The sequence below is a fragment of the Octopus bimaculoides genome, chromosome 20 (assembly GCF_046866305.1).
Source record: "Octopus bimaculoides isolate indiv1 chromosome 20, ASM4686630v1, whole genome shotgun sequence".
Classification (NCBI taxonomy): domain Eukaryota; kingdom Metazoa; phylum Mollusca; class Cephalopoda; order Octopoda; family Octopodidae; genus Octopus; species Octopus bimaculoides.
Genome location: NC_142947.1, coordinates 46,359,715 through 46,372,148, shown reverse-complemented (window position 1 = coordinate 46,372,148; position 12,434 = coordinate 46,359,715).

The window sequence follows — 12,434 nt, the reverse complement described above, 5'->3', positions numbered from 1 at the left end:
CATACATACATACATACATAAACGCATACATACATCCATACATGCATACATACATACATACATCCATACATACATACATAAACGCATACATACATACATACATACATACATACATAAACGCATACATACATACATACATACATACATAAACGCATACATACATCCATACATGCATACATACATACATACATCCATACATACATACATAAACGCATACATACATACATACATACATACATACATACGCACATGGACCAAAAGTCATGCACTGTTGCAGAGTCCAGCTGATGTGTATGTCCTGTCAAAAGTCCAGGAAATACAAGACATTTATGGTGAATTAATGCAGTCCTTACAACTCTTCTACCCTGCCTCTAAATCCACTTTTGTACCCATCATCACAGGCGTATTAAGCTATGTAACTACAAATTTACACAAAGACCTAAAAAGACTAGGTTTTTCCGAGAAAGAGCAAAAGAAACTCTCGCGGATTCACCAAGTCCAATCTATAAGTGGCATAGTGAAGATCTGTAAGACATTCCAAAGATTTTTCCATCTGAGATTCTTTAGGTGCATAGATGCACATCGTGGGGTGTGTGCATCAACGGCTCAGCCAACACACCAACTCAACCGTATATTTACAAACACCGAGAAATCTCTTGACTCAAAAACTCTTGCATACATTCAATTGTGGAATTCTGGAGTTGTGGGATGCGTGGAGTCACCCCTTTATTACTCGTAATCCCACATTCGTTCTGACCCGGAACGGTAGTAGCTGTCAGGGTCCCACCAGTGGGTTAAGTAGATTTCCCAAGGGTGGAGGACGTTCCTTGAAGAAAGTCACTCTGATATAAAACGAGCAGTCAAAATAATTTCTGTCATTTTGCAATGCTTGTCATTGGACCCTACTATGAAAACCGAAAGCGGGGCCAAAGTGCAGCACAAGGATTTGTCACCTTATATCCAGTGACGTACAAGGATCCCACGAACATTAAGAGGGTGAATAGGAGACGGCAGGTGAGGCAATCATCATGTGTGTGTGTATGTATGTATATGTGTGTGCGTGTGTGTAATATATTATAATAGGTATGTATGTATATATATATATATAATATATATATATATATATATATATATATATATATATATATATATATATACATGAATGATAAAGTATACATACATACGTATATATATATATGAAATCATGGTAACACCTTAACATCAAATGTATGGTTTTGCAACCAACACAATGCGACAGTTGACCACATTAACTCCGGTTGCCAAGTCCTTGCTAAATATACACGGCATGATCATGTTGGAATCTACATGCGCTGGGTAATAAACCGACACCTTAATGTAAAGACAAATAAGAAGTGGTATAAGCATGTACCAAACATGGTACATGACACGGACTTGGACACAATAATCTGTAATATGGCCATCTAAACTGAGAAAGATATCACGGCTAACCATCTCGACCTAATAATAAAAGACTTATAAACGAGCTTATGCACACTGATAGACATCGCAATCCCTTCTAATGGAAATGTTAGTTGAAAGGAAATGGAGAAATTGTCAAACGACAAGGGCCATGACATGGAAACAATAAAGATGTGGGCCATGAAGGTGCAAACAGTACCAGTTATTGGAGCATTAGGCATGATTATAAAAAGATATGGAAAGAAACATGGCAATTATATACCAGAGCTCCCAACAATACTCGCTGTCTAAAAAGAGCCCGGTTAAGAACAAACAACATATGGCCACCGATAGACATCGAAATCCTTTCAGATTGGTTGTACTCCAACGTCCAATATTTAGAGGTTAAATTAGAGTTTTTGCTTACCTTAGAGTGATTGTAGCTCTACGTTCGGCTTTTCAGGATTAAATCATTCTGTGGTCTCAAGATGTCTGTAGCCCAGCATTCAGCACTTGCGGGTGAGATTCTGGTTTGCAATGACCTCAAAATGACTGCATTTGAGGGTTAAACGTTTCTTCTGCAACCTTCAAAGTGGTTGTAACCTAAAATTCGTCATTTGAGAATGCATAGTTTATTGTTCTCCTCAGTGTAGTTGTACCTCAATATTCGTCATTTGAGGATTAAATGTTTCTCATGATAACCTGAAAGTGAGAGGTTCGTCATTTGAAGGTGAAATATCTGTTTATGTTTCCTCGGAATGGTTGCCCTGCAACAGTTGGTTTTTGAAGATTAAATCTTTCTAACGTGCTCTAAAAATTGCTGTACTCCAAGCCCAGCATGTGAGGGCAAAATGGTAGTTTATAATAGTCTCAGTGTAGTTGCACCCCGAGAGGTTTGGTCGGTGAGGGATATGGTCACCAGTGAGGTTTGGCCGGAGAAGGTTTTTGTTATGTTGTTCTCAGTGTTGTTGTCCCTCAAGATTTGTTTCTTTTTCTTTTATGAGGAACTAAGGAAATACGGACATCAATTTCTTAAGGAATTGCCAAAAACTTCTCTTCTTGCCGTAGATGTCGTTGTTGCTAATTCCATAATTGTTGTTTTTGTTGCTGTCATTGTTGTTATTGTTGGAGTCACTATCGATGTGTTTGTTGTTGCTGTTGTTGTTGTTGCTGTTGCTATTCTCGCTGCTGGTGTTGTTGCTCTCGTTAAAAGAACTACTGCTACTATTACTAATGTCCGAGACGGTGCTGGTGATAAGGGTGCTGGCAGTGGGGATGGGGATGGGGCTGCTGCTGTTGGTGGTGTTGGTGTTGCTGTTGTAGTTACTGGTGAGGGCGATGGTGGTGGTGGCGGCGCTAGCACCGCTGCTGCTGCTGCCGTTGGCTGTTGTGATGACAATGATGATGATGATCATAACCAAGAGCAAGAAGATGATGATGATGATGCTGATGATTGTGACGTTTGTCTTAAATGAAGCATTTTGCCTTTGCATTATTATTATTATTATTATTATTATTATTATTATTATTATTATTATTATTGGTGACGGTGGTGGTGATGGTTGGTGTGGCGCAGACAAAACTAACTTGGATGCTCCAGGGACCCTCACTGTTCTGAGATCAAGTCACGTTGCAGCCTTCTTCAGGCAGTTCGCTTTAGAATAAATTGCTTAAGGTTTCAAGACTACTTGAACGTAGACTTCCTCGTGTCTTGGCAAGACATATACAGAAATCGGAACACTTCCGGTCATTATTCTACCAGAAAAAAAGTTATTGTTTTTGTAGTTGTTGTTGTTTGTTGCAACATAGAAGTCCATACGTAAGTGCTTGGTTGATTCTTTCCTTTATCTATGTCAAATTTCTTTTACATTCCGTGGCAATATTTCCGAATACCGCATCTACGGTCAACGTACGTAAACAAACTTGTCAACGTCCGACCGTTTCGTTCCTGTACCACAAGCAGTCATGTGAGTGTTTGGTTCATCCCCTCCTTCATTTATATACAGCTTTCATCTCCCATGAGAATATTTCCAACTACGTTTTATTATTATCATTATTATTATTATTATTATTTATCTGCGTCTACATACTTGAAAGATCTTTCTCAATCTCTGATCGTTTTGTCTTCGTATCTCTACCAATCCTACGAATGCCAAGTCGATCCGTTATTTCGTTTACGTCTAGCTTATATTATTCATAAGAATATTTCCAAATTCATGTTTCATATATATATATATACATACATATATATATATACTGTCGTCGACATGTTTAATAGAGCTTTCTCTCAATGTCTAACCGTCACGTCCTCAAATCACAACCAACCGTGGAACACCCTGTGTTTATACTGAAGTGGATGTTAGCTAAGTGATGGTGGACAGATCACAAAGATCGATGTAGCTTTATGTCTGCTTCCGACAGATTCTTTAGGGTGAAGTGGTACTGGTGGTGGCGGCGGCGGTGGTGGTGGCGGCGGTGGTGGTGGCGGCGGTGGTGGGTGTTTGGAGACAAAATATAATTTTAAAACACACTCAAAATGGCGGTTAATGGTGTGATCTGTTTTTGTTTTTGTTGTTGTTGTTTATTTTTATGTGTGTGTTTTCTGGGTGAGATTAATGTTAATGGAGAAACTCAATTCTTCTAGCCACGAACTGGATCGTTCTGATTAAATAATACGAAAACTTAAACAACAACAACAACAACAATAATGATGATGATGATGATTTCTTTTAATAATAATAATAATAATAATAATAATAATAATAATAATAATAATAATAATAATAATAATAGCAATACCATTAGGAAACAACACCATTACTAGTTAAAGTTCTACGTGAACATATATTGGTATTGTCGTTTATAACATGAAATGTTGTTGTTGCTGTTGGCATTGTTTTCGTAACCCCTGTCATTAATTGTTATTGTTTCGTTGTTGCTGTTGTTGCTGTTGTTGTTGTTGTTAATAGATATCGTGTTGATGCTGCTGTTGCCGGTGGTGGTCGTGTTAATGGCCATGGCCAGTCAAAGCAACGAATCCTTTATTGTCATTAGTGGTAAACGAAGGTTACTGCTGCTGCTGCTCTCGCAGCAAATAAGATGGCGGTTGTGGTGGTGGTGGTGGTGGTGGTGAAGTTATTGCCGCAGTTTTTCTAATCACTCCTGTATGAATGCATATATATATATATATATATATATATATATATATATATATATATATGTATATATATATGTATATATATATATATATATATATATATATATATATATATATATATATATATATAATAATTTTCCCAGAGGATGTAGCAACCGTTACCAATATAGCATAAGATATATCGAATTTGAAGTCTCTGTCTCTTTTGAATATGAAAATTTAAAAGTTTAAAAACCTTATATATATATATATATATATATATATATATATATATATATATATATATATATATATATATATGCGTGTGTATACATATACATACATACATACATACATACATACTTACGTATGAAATCCCAGATGAACCCACATCGCAGCAGGAGGCACAAAGATGAGCAGCTCCCTCCAACTCGCTTCTTCATCTAAATTAGTACCGAAAGGAGACCCCAAAACACCGAAAGGCTCTGCTCCAGCATGACTCCAATCTCTGACTGAGACCAGTAAAAGAATAAAAGAATAAAAGAATATATCAGTTCTTTAATGGCACTTTGGAATGTTCTTTAATGACGACACCAGTTTCATCAGCCACCCCAGTCTTCATGTCCACCCTTATGTCTCATAACAACGATGCAATCATTCGATCTATACCCCATACACGCACCTGTCTAAACATCCACCTTGATCTTTAATGACAACGATGTCATTAATCACCCCACACCGCACGTCTACCCTTACCTTTAATGTCAACCAAATCACCCACCCCTGTCTTCACAGCCACCCCGGCTTCGACACTCAGTCTCACCTTTAATGAATACAGTCTCTACATCCATCCTCATCTTAAATGACAAAGACGTCATCATCCACCCCAGTTTTCACATGCACCCTTGTCTCCACATCCACTTCAATCTTCAGACCCACCCCCTGTCTTCACATCCACCCCTACTTCCATTTTCATCTTTAATGGTAACAACCTTGTCGCCTACCCAAGTCTCCACACCCTCTCACATAAATAATTATCAATTACTCCATCAGCTCCTAAACATCCGACTCCTCTCTATTAAGATACCCTAACACAACACTTACCACCACCACCACCACCATCACCACCACCACCACCACCATCACCATCACCACCATCACCATCACCACCACCACCACCACCACCACCATCACCACCACCACCTCTGAAACAGGTACATTCTAATGGTAATTAAAACTATTTGCCATCTACTTAATGACGTCTTTCAGTAAATCAACGGAGAAGGGAAAGGGAGAGAGAGAGAGAGAGAGAGAGAGAGAGAGAGAGAGAGAGAGAGAGAGAGAGAGAGAGAGAGAGAGAGAGAGAGAAAGAGAGAGAGAGAGCGAGCGAGTCGATTATCACTTGTTTACTTCTCAGACAGTGGACAGTCTGTATGATTCGTGTATAGATACAACTGTTTGGATGGATGGATGGATGGATATGTGTATATGTATTTGTATATAGATGGGGGGGGTGTATGGGTGTATGTATATGTGTATATTTACAAATGTATGTCATTATACAGTTTTATTTAAAGATTTCTTGCCAATAGTGAAAGAGTCGGTTTCTAACCTAGATCCAAAACTCCTTCATTGGAATTTCAACATCAACAGGGCCTTTGTGCATGTTTGCATGCAGATGTGCCAAAAACAAAACAAAAAAAATGGATTCAGTGCATGCGCAGATTTGTATGTTTTGCCTTTTATGCATGTATCCTCATGCATATAGTTGCATGTCTAGACATGCGAATATGTACTTAAATGCTAAACTTTTAGAAAGCTTTACATATTTTGACAGTTCCAGTGATTGCTTGAATCTATAATATTCTAATTAATTTCCTCCTTTCTGGTTTTGAAAAGCCTAATTTTCCAAGACTGGTGCCGTGACAGTTTGTTACACATCCTAGCACTCCAGCAATTACGGTTATAAATTTGAACTTCTAATCCGCAATTGTACCCAGTTTCTCTTCTCTGTCCCAAATCAAAATGTCTGGCCTATTACGATTGCATTTTATTGAGGTTTTCAATACAACATTCTACAAGTGCTTTTTTACATAATGAGTGGCCAGGGCCTCTACGACACTGTGGGTTCTCATCTCTTTGGCTGCAAGACTATCCTTCCGAAAGATCTCACTGTAAAGTGTCTTGACCAGAACATAATCTCCTATCAGTTGGTAATAAATGAAATGGCATCTACGTATCTGTAAATATGTATGTGTGCGTGTATGGATGGGAAGTGATATATGTATATATATATATATTTATATATATATATATACAGATATGCAGGAAGTGAATAGACAGCTTTAATTTTCAAAATCTTTTAGTCAATATGCAAAGCGAATAATTGAAATATAATCGATTGGTAGGACTTCATACTTTAGTATTTAGTTGATATTCCCTTTGCAGTTTTTAATTCAGAAACCCTTTTTGGCATTGAACTGATGAGCTTTGCGATTGTCTCTTGTAGAATTTCTGCCCACTTTTCACGCAGCAATCGAAACAATTTATCTTTAGATATAGGTTTCTGTCGAGTTTTTGGTTTAGCTTTATCTGGTATGCTCTAAAGATTTTCAATTGGGTTCATGCCAGGAGATTGTGTGTCTTAAAGATATATATATATATATATATATATATATATATATATATATATATATATATATATATATATATATATATATATATATATATATATATATATATATATATATATATATATATATATATATATATATATATATATATATATATATATATATATATATATATATATATAAGATCACTGGTCAGATCAACGGAACAGCCTGCTCGTGAAATTAACGTGCAAGTGGCTGAGCACTCCACAGACACGTGTACTCTTAACGGAGTTCTCGGGGGAGATTCATCGTGACAAGGCTGGCCCTTTGAATTACAGGTACAACAGAAACAGGAAGAAAGAGTGAGAGAAAGCAGGGTTCGCCACCAACCCCTGCTTGAGCCTCGTGGAGCTTTAGGTGTTTTCGCTCAATAAACACTCACAACGCCCGGTCTGGGAATCGAAACCGCGATTCCGCTGCCGTAACCACTGGGCAAGTACGCCTCCACAATACACACGCGCGTGCGCGCGCATAAATAGACACATATACGCATAACTACATTCATGAATTAAAGCAGCGATTAATAGATATTTTAAATGCGCATTAAGATAAGCCTAATGTTTATTCTGACTTACCTTAACTGCTATTTAAGATAAATATATATACACATTTATATATATATATATATATTTATAGTCATACTCTCTCATACATACATACATTCTCCTATAAAGGAATTAAGTACCCTAAGCTTTATCGCAGAAAACCTTCATTGTCAGAGAATTCTTAAATGCCTTTTGTGAGAAGTTGTGAGAATTTCGTTCCACTTGGATCTCCGTTGTTACGATAAGATCCAGCGTGATTATTTGCTTGTCCCCTGTCATTAGGACTTGTAACGATTTTGTTACGTATCGAACTGTAAAATCACAGGATCAATAAGCAGTGAGGCGACAAACAATGGATTCTTTAGAATTAATACTGACGGCTTTTGTTGTAACGGACTCCAGTTTACTTTGCTTAATGGGTAAAGTAACATTGCAAGTTTTATACACACATACACACATACAGACAGACAGACAGCAGACAGACAGACAGCAGACAGACATACCCTCTCACACACACAGACACATAAATATATATATATATACGTATATATATATATATATACATATAATATATATATATATATATATATATATATATATATATATATATATATATATATATATATATATATATACGTGCGCACGACACACACAAAAACATACATGCAAAACAGGTATTCAAAATCAAAGGTGCATATATCATATGAACTGCGTATATATATATATATGTGTGTGTGTGTGTGTGTGTGTGTGTGTGTGTGTGTGTGTGTGTGTGTAGGTATATATACATATATGTATATAGGTATATATACGTATACATATATAAATATATATACATATATATATACATATATATATACATATATATATATATATATATATATATATATACACATACATACATACATACATACATATATATATGCATGTATATATATACATATATTTATACATACATATATATACATGTATATATATATATATATATATATATATATATATACATATATTCATATATATATATATATATATATATATATATATATATATATACGACGGGCTTCTTTCAGTTTCCGTGTACCAAGTCCATAAGAAGTTTGTTTTCCAACCCCATGGTTCCGGGTTCAGTACTACCGTGTGGCACCTTGGGTCGACCAAAGCCTTGTGAGTAAATTTAGTAGATGGAAACTGAAAAGAAGCAATCAAGTACTGGGGTCGAAAATATCAACTAACCCCTGCCACCGAAATTGAGCCCTTATTGGAAAGCACTATTACATAGATCTGAAGGCGGCGAGCTGGCAGAATCGTTAGCACGCTGGACGAAATGCTTAGCGGCATTTCGCCCGTCGCTACGTTCTGAGTTCAAATGCGGCCGAGGTCGGTTTTGCCTTTCATCCTTTCGGGGTCGACAAAATTAAGTACCAGTAAAACACCCTCCGCCAAATTTCAGGCCTTGTGCCTATAGTAGAAAAGATTATTACATAGATTTGAAAGGAATGAGGTGGTAGAGTGCCGACAAAAATGCCTTGTAGTATTTCTTCCGGCACTTACGTCAAAATCCGGAAGCATTAATTTTACGTTCTGAGTTCAAATCCTGCCGAGGCCAACTTTGTCTTTCATCTTTTTGTGATCGATTAAATAAAATTTCCTTTTCTACTCTAGGCACAAGGCCCAAAATTTTGGGGGAGGCGGCCAGTCGATTAGATCGACCTCAGTACGCAACTGGTACTTAATTTATTGACCCCGAAAGGATGAAAGGCAAAGTCGACCTCGGCGGAATTTGAACTCATAACGTAAAGACCGCTAAGCATTTCGCCCGGCGTGCTACCCTTTCTGCTAGATTAAATAAAATATTGATCAAGTACTGTTTTCTGCTTGTTTTCTGCTTAAATCTGACGACGGGCTGGCAGAATAGGTAGAGCGTCGGGAAAAAAGCAAAAAAACAGCTTGTAGCTTTTGTTTTGGCTCTTTACCTTTCAAGTTCAAATCGCCACTGCGGTCAACTTTGATTTTTTTTATCTTTGACGGGATAGAGGTAGCGGTAAAATCAAGTACCAGTCGGATACTGGTAGGTTTCTTCTGACTGTTGATCTCTGCCAATACTTGGGCTTCTATGTTGCTTCTATATTGTATTGGAGTTCAAATTCCATCCACACACGCTCGCACACATGCGCATGCGCACACACACGCGTGAGCAAACCGTGGGATTTTTCCAACAGGTGAACTGAGAACTGATTTACAGGTTGAACCAGGAGGCCGTCACATCATCTGCAGCCCGCTGTAGAACAGTCAACACAAAAGCAGTCACACATACAACCTATCATTCACACACACATATACACACACATCCTTTCATTCTCTTATACATACACAGCCTTTGTATATAAAAAAAAAAGCAGGTCCCATTGAAATGGGGAATTGCTAAAAAGACAAAGACGAAGAGAAAGAGGAGTGCTTAAGGTTGTCTGTGTGTGCTAATATGGTGGACGTATGTACGTGTGAACCTTCTTCTTCTTCTTCTTCTTCTTCTTCTTCTTCTTCTTCTTCTTCTTCTTCTTCTTCTTCTTCTTCGTCTTCTTCTTCTGTCTTCAACCTCTACATACCATAATTTCTTTCTTTTACATATTCTTTCCTTTCCACCAACACCAACACCACCACCAACACCACCACCACCACCAACAACAACAACAACGACAACACTGACAACACCACCACCGTCACTACCACCACCACCACCACCACCAACTAACGACAACAACAACCTCCTCCGCCATCACCACCAAAACCATATCTGTCGCCAATAGCAGTAACCACCGTCACCACCACCCGTTCGTACCCCCATCCTTGTCCAGACCCGCCCAATACAATTCTAAGGAAAGGTCTTCAAGTGCAAAGACATGAGAGTTTGTGTGAGTTTGTGACTGTCATGTCGTGAAATCTCTGAAAATCTCGATGTCATCCAGTGAGAAGCATTCTCTTCGCGTCCATCGCCACACTCCGATGACTTTCTCCTCGCTTAAAAGACTCACCCAGTTCCCACACCCTAACCCCTCTCCAGTTCCTTCAACTTTTTCTTCTTCCATTTAGATTTCTTCTCTCGGGAAACGGTATCCACGAACACACACACACACACACATACACTCATACTGACATACATACATAATATACACAGACACATGCACACATACAAATAGAAGCGAGGATATACGCATGCGAGATTTTATGGAGTATACGTGTGTGTGTATACATATATTCATACACATACATACAGGTAGTGAAGGTGCATGGCTCAATGGTTAGAGCGTCGAGCTTACGATCGTGGGGTTGTGATTTTGATTCCCGGACCGGGCTGCGTGTTGTGTTCTTGAGCAAGACACTTTATTTCACATTGCTCCAGTTCACTCAGCTGTAGAAATGAGTTGCGACATCTCTGGTGCCAAGCTGTATCGGCCCCTTTACCTTATCCCCTGGATAACACACACACACACATACATACATGTGTGTGTGTGTGTGTGTATGATAAAAGCTAATAGGACGAAACTTCGAAGTCACTGTCACCCGTCTTCTTGTAAAAGTATGATAGAGAAGTACTCTACAAAAAGTACTAATTGTTCAGCTTAATGTTAAATTGATTTTATTGCAACTCAGCAGAAAAACAAATACAAGTACATAGATGCAAAAGATGGTGGAAAACATTGTACTCGAATACCAAAAGTAGAGCAATATACTATTTCTTAAGGCCGAAAAACAAAACAAAAAAAAACGTCTTTTCAAACTGCTACTCTGAGTTTCACGTAACAAACAGTTCGTCAGACATTTTCAAACGTTTGATGAACGGTCACGTGAAGTTCTGAGTGACAGTTTGTGAAGATATTTTTCGGCTTTAATAAATAGTGTACGCATGTATATGTATGTGTGTGTGTGTGTGTGTGTGTGTGTGTGTGTATAAATTTGAATATATACACACATATATATATAATCATACCTAACACATATACGCAGAGATAGATAGATAGATAGATAGAGAGATAGATAGAGAGAGAGATAGATAGATAGATAGATAGATAGATAGATAGAGAGATAGAGAGATAGATAGATAGATAGATAGATGCTAACTCACTGCCCGTAAAAACACTCAACCTTATTATTAGTATTATTTCATATGCATATCTTCTTCTTCTTCTTCTTCTTCTTCTTCTTCTTCTTCTTCTTCTTCTTCTTCTTCTTCTTCTTCTTCTTCTTCTTCTTCTTCTCCTTCCATTTCCCGTCTATTCAACAACAGAGCAGTTTTATTGGGTACACATCTATACACATACAACTACCGAGACACTATAAATCCTGTTACACATCTCGCACCAACTCAAACCCTTTATTCTTCTCACTCACAGATTCTGGAGCTATTATCAGAAACCAGTTTTAAATGCCTATTGTTACCTAAAGTTCCCTCAAGTGTTTTATTCTTAACATTTATATTATTCTTCTCTTTCCTTTTTTTTTTTCTTTAATATTTACCTCAGTTTTTTCTTTGTTAACAATGTCCATATTTTGTTGACCTGATTTTATAGAAGTATTTATTCAGTTATAAAAGGGAATAGAATTTATATTGAACTGCATAAATGATAATATTTCGAATAATAAAAAACCCAAATAGGGTGAAGA